We start from the raw sequence: 11,547 nt of genomic DNA on the forward strand, positions 1-11,547 counted from the left end.
CTATTCCAACCTTCCAAGGCCCTGCGCACTACAAACTTTATACAAGGGTCTCTGAAAAATAAAGCTTCAGTGTAACAGACATTGCAGCGGACTGAGTTCTGATAGTTATAACCGCATGCCCAATCTGCAGCAGGTGGACCAAATACTGCGGATCTGCTCAGAGGATGGGGGCCAGTTCATCTGAATGGCCGAGGACTGCCGGCTTAAGGCTAAGAAATCCATCCAGGCCTTCCCATAAGAGCTAAAAGCAGAAGGGGAAATGGAAGCTGCTGCTCTCTGTAATTACTAATTGTTGTCAAAATGCCACAGGTGGTCTGGAAAAGTCTGGCAATAGCTGAGTCTGGAGCCCAGGATCTGAAGCGCTTCATCTGAAAATGGGATAGAGTGTCAGCAACATCATAGAGGATCCTGTAATTTGGAGAGTAGAAATCACAATATTAAACCTTAAGCGGCGCAGCTCGAAAGCATGAACGGAGGGGCGGAGACTGTGCTAGAGCATGAGGACTGTTTTGCCAAGACACTCACCACTACCTGGTTATGAGACCAAAAGCAGATCCGATGGTCACTGAACTCCTCGGGCCACATGCGAACTGCTACTACAATGGGGAAAACTCAAGAAAAGTTATGTCACATGATTGCCTCACCACACCGGGCTTGAGGCCATAGCTTTGCACACCAGCAGCCCTTGAAATAAAAACCAAAGGGCAAAGATCCAGCAGCACCAGCATGAACCTGAAAATCCCTGTGCGGGTTCAAGGTATCCTGCCATGGCGAACTACTATTGCATACATTCAGGAATTGCTACCATGGCCTGATATCTGCCTTCACCACACTTGGTAGGCGTACACAAAGGTAAGGGGACCTCAGGCCGCAGGCAGCCTGGCCTAGTGGGAAGATTAGTTAAGTGACCCAGCAAGATCGGATCTGATGAAGCATCACTTGCTACAGAGGAAGTATTACAAAATAACTTCCTTCAAGGCAGAAGAGCTTCTCCATAGGCAAGTGGTATGTTTTAGCAACGATATCCAACTGGATCCCTAAATAAAATGGGAATATGGGCAAAAGGTATTGAGCTATTGCTTGCCAGCTTCCAGCCCCCGCTTGGGCAGGGGGCATCTTGTGCTGCCATGATGATATGTAAATTTACAGGGCCGACACTGGCCAGAACCCTTAAAGAAGTCCCGACAAAGCTGCCGCCGAGCCAGCTTCCTTTTCAGACACACACTCTGTGCAATGCAAAAACATACTCCATGCAGTGCACACACTCCATGCAATGCAACTACACACTCTGTGCAATGCACACACAAACCCTCCGTGCAATGCAACTACACACTCCGTGCAATGCAAAACACACTCCCTGCAATGCAACTACACTCCATGCAATGCAACTAAACACTCCGTGCAATGCAAAACACACTCCCTGCAATGCACACACTCCGTGCAATGCACCAACACTCCATGCAATGCACCGACACTCCGTGCAATGCAATTACACACTCCGTGCAATGCACACACACTCCGAGCAATGCAAAAAACACACTGTCAGGGGTTCAGGAGCAGAGGCGAGGGCAAGGGAGGAAACAGAGAGCGAGGGGGAGGAGGCAGAAGAAAAGATGAGTGATGACAACGACCCGAGATCTCCTAGTCTTTCCAGTGAATCAGAAGATTCACAGGAAGGAGCGCCAGTGGCAAGGGCAAGGGGGGAGCTTAGGGGGGCACCCCAGGAAGAAGGGTCCAGAGGGGGCTCAGAGAGCAGCAGTTGGAAATCGGGGCCAGCATCACCAGCAGAACGCAGTGGGGAGGAAGGGCGCCAGGTACCGAGTTCTGGCAGCTCGCAGCAGGAGGGAGAACATGAGTCAGGAGTGGCCACACCTCCATCGGGGAGCGAGGAAACGGTCAGGAGGAAAGTGGAAGGTTGGGCGCGCACGCCAAGTTCAAATACACAGGAAGGTGGCGCAGTAAGCAGCCCGGAAAGGGAGCCAGGTCCTAAAGCCCGATGCAAGGAGACAGAAGGGTCCGGGGGGTCAGCGTCAGAAGCGTCCAGAAAGGAAGAGACCACGGGGGGCAGAGGGACCCAGAGAAGAACGGTCAGGCGGAAAAGGTGGAGTAAGGCTAGGGTACTTAGCTGGTGTACAGGGGGCGGAGACTCAGACGGAGCTTCGCCGGTCTAACCCATAAGACGTAGAGCTGCACGCAGCAGCTTGAGAATGGAAACTGTAACTCAATAAAGACTTTTACAAAGTGACCGCTGGCTAGCGTGATCCTCTGTGAGCTAGGATCTTGAAGCAGCTCTGACACACACTCTGTGCAATGCAACTACACCCTGCATGCAATGCGCACACACACTCCGTGCAATGCAAAACACACTCCCTGCAATGCAACTACACTCCATGCAATGCAACTACACACTCCGTGCAATGCAAAACACACTCCCTGCAATGCACACACACTCCCTGCAATGCAACTACACTCCATGCAATGCAACTACACACTCCGTGCAATGCAAAACACACTCCCTGCAATGCACACACACTCCGTGCAATGCACCAACACTCCGTGCAATGCACCGACACTCCGTGCAATGCAACTACACACTCCGTGCAATGCAACTACACACTCCGTGCACTGCACACACCATCCTTTCACTGCAACCACACACTCCGTGCAATGCACACACACTCCGTGCAATGCAAAAAACACACTCTGTGCAATGCAACTACACCCTGCATGCAATGCACACACACACTCCGTACAATGCAACTACACACTCCGTGCAATGCAAAACACACTCCCTGCAATGCACACACACTCCCTGCAATGCAATGCAACTACACTCCCTGCAATGCAACTACACACTCCCTGCAATGCACACACTCCGTGCAATGCAACAACACTTCATGCAGTGCACACACTCCATGCAATGCAACTACACCTTCCGTGCAATACAACCACACCTTCCGTACAATGCAACTACACACTCCGTGCAATGCAAAACACACTCCCTGCAATGCACACACACTCTGTGCAATGCAACTACACCCTCCATGCAATGCACACACACTCCGTGCAATGCAACTACACACTCCGTGCAATGCAAAACACACTCCCTGCAATGCACCAACACTCCATGCAATGCACCGACACTCTGTGCAATGCAACTACACACTCCGTGCACTGCAACTACACACTCCGTGCACTGCACACACCATCCTTTCAATGCAACTACACGCTCCGTGAAATGCACACACACTCCGTGCAATGCAAAAAACACACTCTGTGCAATGCAACTACACCCTCCATGCAATGCACACACACTCCGTGCAATGCAACTACACACTCCGTGCAATGCAAAACACACTCCCTGCAATGCAACTACACTCCATGCAATGCAACTACTCACTCCCTGCAATGCAATGCAACTACACTCCATGCAATGCAACTACACACTGCCTGCAATGCACACACTCCGTGCAATGCAACAACACTCCATGCAATGCAAAAAACACACTCTGTGCAATGCAACTACACCCTCCATGCAATGCGCACACACACTCCGTGAAATGCAACTACATACTCCGTGCAATGCACACACACACACCTTCCGTGCAATACAACCACACCTTCCGTACAATGCAACAACACACTCCGTGCAATGCAACTACACCCTCCATGCAATGCACACACACCCTCCATGCAATGCACACAACACTCCGTGCAATGCAACTGCAAATCTCTCATGCAATGCAATGCAATTGCAGCCCGTGCAGCGCCGTGCCCTGCAACACACAGAGCAAACTGCAATGCGGGCACGCAAAGGTGCTTTCTCCCACTTGCATATTGCAAATGTGGCGCCTGTTACATCCCTCGCAGTGAGGTAATCACCAAAAGGACTTAAGTGACCAGGTAGAGCAATGGGGGAGCATGCAGCTGTCCCATACAGGGACCAATCCTGCAGCCCAGGCATTACCAGCACTATGCGCTGACCCAATGAAACCAATGCTTTATGGACCACATGGGGACACTATTCAGGCCGGAAACGCTTCCAGGCCATCGAATTCTAGGGCAAAGTCCTAGGATCACCTGCTAGGCCAGGCATAAATGTTTCCAGTGAAATAGCAGAGTTGAGGTAGCCCACCGCTTGTCCAGGTACCCCTGCTTGCCCTTTTAGAGGGAAGCACCCCTTCAAGAAACCCAAAGTTCTTTTATCACAAATGGGCCGAACTGCCCAGCAACAGAATAGCCCAAAAGGAGCAGTTTGTTTTGTTATAACAATGGCTAAGAGGGGGATATGAACCCTGTCTTCCAGGTCCTAGTCCTACACTTTAGCCACTAAGCCACAATGGCTCATCTCTAAAACGGCAGTCGCCACTATCAGGGCAAAACAAACTTAAAGAAAATAAACTTGTTCAGAAACAGCATAGTTCAAGAGCATATGCAGAGTGCTCATAGTCCTTGGAGGCACAGGGAGCCTCTGGGCCCTCTGTCTGCCTCAGATATACATTAGCAGCAACTGGGCCTGCAAGCAGATACATTCCTATAGCGAGAATGAGTCACGTGTCAGAGACTTAACAATTAACTGCTACCTGTAGCAGACTAGGCTTGGAAGTTATGTGCAGGCCGAATAGGCCTCCCTGCTTCTGCTCTTGAGAATCTAAGTCTCATAGCAATATTGTTGTTGTTTAGTCGTTTAGTCGTGTCCGACTCTTCGTGATCCCATGGACCAGAGCACGCCAGGCACTTCTGTCCTCCACTGCCTCCCGCAGTTTGATCAAACTCATGCTAGTAGCTTCAAGAACACCATCCAACCATCTCATTCTCTGTCGTCCCCTTCTCCTTGTGCCCTCCATCTTTCCCAACATCAGGGTCTTTTCCAGGGATTCCTCTCTTCTCATGAGGTGGCCAAAGTATTGGAGCCTCAGCTTCACGATCTGTCCTTCCAGTGAGCACTCAGGGCTGATTTCCTTCAGAATGGAGAGGTTTGATCTTCTTGCAGTCCATGGGACTCTCAAGAGTCTCCTCCAGCACCATAATTCAAAAGCATCAATTCTTCGGCGATCAGCCATCTTTATGGTCCAGCTCTCACTTCCATACATCACTACTGGGAAAACCATGGCTTTTACTATACGGACCTTTGTTGGCAAGGTGATGTCTCTGCTTTTTAAGATGTTGTCTAGGTTTGCCATCGCCTTTCTCCCAAGGAGCAGGCGTCTTTTAATTTCGTGACTGCTGTCACCATCTGCACTGATCATGGAGCCCAAGAAGGTAAAATCTCTCACTGCCTCCATTTCTTCCCCATCTATTTGCCAGGAGGTGATGGGCCCAGTGGCCATGATCTTCGTTTTTTTGATGTTGAGCTTCAGACCATATTTTGCGCTCTCCTCTTTCACTCTCATTAAAAGTTTCTTTAATTCCTCTTCACTTTCTGCCATCAAGGTTGTGTCATCTGCATATCTGAGGTTGTTGATATTTCTTCCGGCAATCTTAATTCCGGCTTGGGATTCATCCAGCCCAGCCTTTCGCATGATGAATTCTGCATATAAGTTAAATAAGCAGGGAGACAATATACAGCCTTGCCGTACTCCTTTCCCAATTTGGAACCAATCAGTTGTTCCATATCCAGTTCTAACTGTAGCTTCTTGTCCCACATAGAGATTTCGCAGGAGACAGATGAGGTGATCAGGCACTCCCATTTCTTTAAGAACTTGCCATAGTTTGCTGTGGTCAACACAGTCAAAGGCTTTTGCATAGTCAATGAAGCAGAAGTAGATGTTTTTCTGGAACTCTCTGGCTTTCTCCATAATCCAACGCATGTTTGCAATTTGGTCTCTGGTTCCTCTGCCTCTTCTAAATCCAGCTTGCACTTCTGGGAGTTCTCGGTCCACATACTGCTTGAGCCTTCCTTGTAGAATTTTAAGCATAACCTTGCTAGCATGTGAAATGAGTGAAATTGTGCGGTAGTTGGAGCATTCTTTGGCACTGCCTTTCTTTGGGATTGGAATGTAGACTGATCTTCTCCAATCCTCTGGCCACTGCTGAGTTTTCCAAACTTGCTGGCATATTGAGTGTAGCACCTTAACAGCATCATCTTTTAAAATTTTAAACAGTTCAGCTGGAATACCATCACTTCCACTGGCCTTGTTATTTGCAGTGCTTTCTAAGGCCCATTTGACTTCACTCTCCAGGATGTCTGGCTCAAGGTCAGCAACCACACTACCTGGGGTGTACGAGACATCCATATCTTTCTGGTATAATTCCTCTGTGTATTCTTGCCACCTCTTCTTGATGTCTTCTGCTTCAGTTAGATCTTTACCACTTTTGTCCTTTATTATGGTAATCTTTGTACGAAATGTTCCTTTCATATTTCCGATTTTCTTGAACAGATCTCTGGTTCTTCCCATTCTGTTGCTTTCCTCTATTTCTTTGCATTGCTCGTTTAAGAAGGCCTTCTTGTCTCTCCTTGCTGTTCTTTGGAAATCTGCATTCAATTTCCTGTATCTTTCACTATCTCCCTCGCATTTTGCTTGCCTTCTCTCCTCCGCTATTTGTAAGGCCTCGTTGGACAGCCACTTTGCTTTCTTGCATTTCTTTTTCATTGGGATGGTTTTAGTTGCTGCCTCCTGTATAATGTTGCGAGCCTCCATCCATAGTTCTTCAGGCACTCTGTCCAGCAAATCTAAATCCTTAAACCTGTTCCTCACTTCCACTGTGTATTCATAAGGGATTTGGTTTAGATTGTATCTTACCTGTCCAGTGGTTTTTCCTACTTTCTTCAGTTTAAGCTTGAATTTTGCTATAAGGAGCTGATGATCTGAGCCACAGTCAGCTCCAGGTCTTGTTTTTGCTGACTGTATAGAGCTTCTCCATCTTTGGCTGCAGAGAATATAATCAATCTGATTTCGATGTTGCCCATCTGGGGATGTCCATGTGTAGAGTCGTCTCTTGTGTTGTTGGAAAAGCGTGTTTGTGATGACCAGCTTGTTCTCTTGACAGAACTCTATTAGCCTTTGCCCTGCTTCGTTTTGATCTCCAAGGCCAAACTTGCCAGTTGTTCCTTTTATCTCTTGATTCCCTACTTTAGCATTCCAATCCCCTATAATGAGCAGAACATCCTTCTTTGGTGCCACTTCGATAAGGTTTTGTAAGTCTTCATAGAACTGGTCAATTTCAGTTTCTTCAGCACCAGTAGTTGGTGCATAAACTTGGATTACTGTGATGTTAAAAGGTCTGCCTTGGATTCGTATCGAGATCATTCTATCATTTTTGAGACTGCATCCCAGTACAGCTTTCGCCACTCTTTTGTTGACTATGAGGGCCACTCCATTTCTCTTACGGGTTTCTTGCCCACAGTAGTAGATATGGTAGTCATCCGAACTGAATTCGCCCATTCCCGTCCATTTTAGCTCACTGATGCCCAGGATGTCAATATTTATTCTTGCCATCTCATTTTTGACCACATCCAACTTACCCAGGTTCATGGTTCTTACATTCCAGGTTCCTATGCAATATTTTTCTTTACAGCATTGGACTTTCCTTTCGCTTCCATGCATATCCACAACTGAGCGTCCTTTCGGCTTTGGCCCAGCCGCTTCATCAGCTCTGGATCTACTTGTACTTGTCCTCCGCTCTTCCCCAGTAGCATGTTGGACACCTTCCGACCTGAGGGGCTCATCTTCCAGTGTCATAACTTTTATATGCCTGTTGTCTTTGTCCATGGAGTTTTCTTGGCAGGGATACTGGAGTGGCTTGCCGATTCCTACTCCAGGTGGATCACGTTTGGTCAAAACTCTCCACTATGACCTGTTCATCTTGTGTGCCCTGCTCGGCGTAGTTCATAGCTTCTCTGAGTTCTTCAAGCCCCTTCGCCACGGCAAGGCAGTGATCCATGAAGGGGCAGTGATTAAAGGAACTCAAATTAATGCTCCCACCCAAGGCTAGCTTAAAATTTGGCCAACAGCACTGCACACACTCAAAATAAAGTCAACCTTCGGGGATACTATAAACGAAAGTGATACCAGCTAAGCTGGGAACAGCCCTGACTAGCCCCACAATTTCAACAAGAGAAATGGGGGAAACCTTTTTGCAAAAGAAAGCCCCTAACGGGGGCTCTCTCCCTATTGGGAAAGGCAAGCCACAGATACAGGGAGAATATTCCCACAGGGCAGGGTAAGGGGTGGGGTGGGAAATCGAACAGGAAAAGGGGGGAATTAAATAATTTAAGGGACTAGAGAGGATTAAAAATAAAGGGGAAATAAAGAAATAAAGAAATGTAACCAGACAATGAGAAGATTGTCCAAGTGCTCCATGTGGACGTCCAACGTCTGGCCCCTGTATTTAAAGACTCTGACCCCTCCTCCAAATTGGCAACAATCAAAACTCCCCAGCAACCCAGTTTTTTTTATATAAAATATTTATTAAAGATTTTAAAGAATTCAAACAGTATAACATATTTAAATCAAAAGAAAGGAAAAAAGCACATAGAAAACATACAAAAATACAGATAAAAAATGCATAGAAAAACATAAAAGAGAAAATACTTCATTTTCTTAGATATCATTTTCATAACCCTCTTTCGTGACTCCCTCACACCTCCCTTTTCTGTTTCCCTGGTTACAAAATCTTATTCCGCAATACTTCACCTTCTTTTAAAAATTATTTTAAAGTTATATACTTCAACAATTTTCCAGTTTTACCTCTTGTTATCAAAAATTTAAATATTTATACTTGACATAATATTATTCAAATTTCATCTTTGTTCTTATAGTTCAATTATTTTCATAGTCCCTTCCACTAGTTTACTAATGCCATATTATTTTTATATCTTGCATCCTTTTAAGTTTCATAAAGTTTACAATGCTTTTGTAAATAGTCAAACTTTTTCCAGTCCTCTTCCACTGTCTCTTCTCCCAGGTCTCGGATTCTGCCAGTCATTTCTGCCAATTCCATGTAGTCTATCAGTTGCATCTGCCATTCTTCCAGAGTGGGCAAATCTTGAGTCTTCCAATGCTTTGCGATGAGTATTCTTGCTGCTGTCGTCACATACATAAAGAAAGTTCGAACCTTCTTTGACACCCTCTGGCCGACAATGCCCAAAAGGAAGGCCTCTGGTTTCTTAGGGAAGGTATATTTTTTAGCTCATTATAGATCATTTCCCAGAAAGCCTTAACCCTTGGGCAAGTCCACCAGAGGTGAAAGAATGTCCCTTCAGTCTCCTTACATTTCCAACATTTATTGTCTGGCAAGTGGTATATTTTTGCAAGCTTGACTGGGGTCATGTACCACCTATATATCATTTTCATAATATTTTCTTTCAAGGCATTACATGCCGTGAACCTCACACCGGTGGTCCATAACCTTTCCCAGTCAGCAAACATGATATTGTAACCAATGTCTTGTGCCCATTTTATCATAGCTGATTTAACCGTTTCATCCTGAGTATTCCATTTTAACAGCAAGTGTCAGAGCTGCCCGAGGTCCCAGCTCACATTGTTATATACAAAAGTCTTTATTGAAGTTCAGTTTTACTTTCACAGCCGCAGCACGCAGCTCTACGTCTGAAACTCTAGACCGCTGAAGCTCCGTCTGAATCTCCTCCCCCCAGACACCAGTTTAAGACTCTGGCCTTGCTCCACCTCTTCCTTTGCTCTTTCCTCCTCTGGTTCCGCCCGTCCGCTGGGGTCTTGCCCTTCCTAGACTCTTCTGACGCTGAGTCCCCTGAATCTTCCCCCTGCCTCCGGCGGGCTTTAGGACCTGGTTCCCAATCCGGGTTTTCTGCTGACCCACACGCCTGTACATTCGAACTTGGCGCGCGCGCCCAGCCGGCAACCTTCCTCCTGACCGTTACACTGCTCCTGTCACTGCTTCCCCCTTCAGGGGGGCTAGCTGGACCTGACCTCCCCTCCGTTCCCCCACTCTCCGATAGAGGCGTGGTCAGCCCTGACTCATCTTCTCTCCCTGCTGGAGGAGACGCTGGCCCTGACACATGGGACTCTTCCCCCCCCCCCACTACGCTCTGGTGGGGAAGCTGGTCCTGATCTCCCGCTGCTGCTTTGGGAGTCCCCGCTGGCCCCTTGTTTCTGGTGCGTCCCCCCTGGGACCCCCCTTGCCCTGACCATCGGTGCCTCCTTTTGGGAATCTTCTGACCCGCTGGAGAAGCTCATGGAATCTCTCGGGTCACTGTCATACTCCCCTACGCTGCCCTCAGATTCTTCCCCTTCGCTCTTCATTTCCTTCCTCCCCTGTGCCTCTGTTCCTAGCCCCTGACAGCAAGTTATACATTTTTGAAAGTACTTTAGTTTTTGGTTCTAACAGTTCTGTTTCTAGTTTCGATTTTTCCATCTGGAAGCCTATTTTTTTGTCCATATTGAAAACCTCCCTGATCTGGGCATAGTGTAACCAATCTCGCACTTTATCCTTTAGTTTCTCAAAACTCTGTAATTTCCAAATGTCTCCGTCTTTTTCTACTATTTCCCAATATTTTGGCCAATTGGCCTCCATATTGAGTCTTTTCTGAGCCTTGGCTTCCATTGGTGATAACCACCTTGGGGTCTTATTTTCTAACAAATCTTTGTATCTTATCCAGACATTGAACACTGCTTTCCTGACAATATGATTCTTGAAAGCTTTAACCTTGTCGTACCAAAGATATGCATGCCACCCAAATACATTGTTGAACCCTTCTAAATCCAAAACGTCAGTGTTCTCAAGAAGTAGCCACTCTTTCAACCAGTACTTTAGTTTTTGGTTCTAACAGTTCTGTTTCTAGTTTCGATTTTTCCATCTGGAAGCCTATTTTTTTGTCCATATTGAAAACCTCCCTGATCTGGGCATAGTGTAACCAATCTCGCACTTTATCCTTTAGTTTCTCAAAACTCTGTAATTTCCAAATGTCTCCGTCTTTTTCTACTATTTCCCAATATTTTGGCCAATTGGCCTCCATATTGAGTCTTTTCTGAGCCTTGGCTTCCATTGGTGATAACCACCTTGAGGTCTTATTTTCTAACAAATCTTTGTATCCAGACATTGAACACTGCTTTCCTGACAATATGATTCTTGAAAGCTTTAACCTTGTCGTACCAAAGCTATGCATGCCACCCAAATACATTGTTGAACCCTTCTAAATCCAAAACGTCAGTGTTCTCAAGAAGTAGCCACTCTTTCAACCAGCAGAAAGCTGCTGATTCATAATACAATTTCATGTCTGGCAGGGCAACCCCCCCCTTTCTTTCGAATCCGTGAATATTTTAAATTTTATTCTGGGCTTTTTGCCCTGCCAGACAAACCTAGAAATATCTCTTTGCCACCTCTTGAAACACTCCATGTTGTCCACAATCTGTAAGGTCTGAAAGGAAAACAACATTTTTGGCAATACATTCATCTTTATAGCAGCAATTCGACCCAACAAGGAAAGCTTCAATCTTGACCAAATTTCTAGATCCTTTTTGATTTCTGACCAACATTTCTCATAGTTGTCTTTAAATAGGTTCAAATTTTTGGCTGTCATGTTAACCCCTAGATATTTCACTTCTTAACCACGTTTAAGTCTGTCTC

General features: G+C 46.3%; 1 long non-coding RNA gene across 1 annotated transcript; it reads right to left on the bottom strand.

Moving 5' to 3' along the window:
• Positions 1–1,270: 1,270 nt before the first annotated feature.
• On the bottom strand, positions 1,271–3,327 carry LOC309523163. The gene is made up of 3 exons (XR_014215271.1): positions 3,245–3,327; positions 2,568–2,716; positions 1,271–1,388 (listed from the first exon to the last, which is right to left on the bottom strand). It is a non-coding gene; the product is annotated as an uncharacterized lncRNA (long non-coding RNA).
• Between the last annotated feature and the right edge of the window lie 8,220 nt (positions 3,328–11,547).

Source organism: Podarcis vaucheri (assembly GCF_965113315.1).
Source record: "Podarcis vaucheri genome assembly, chromosome: 18".
NCBI lineage: Eukaryota > Metazoa > Chordata > Lepidosauria > Squamata > Lacertidae > Podarcis > Podarcis vaucheri.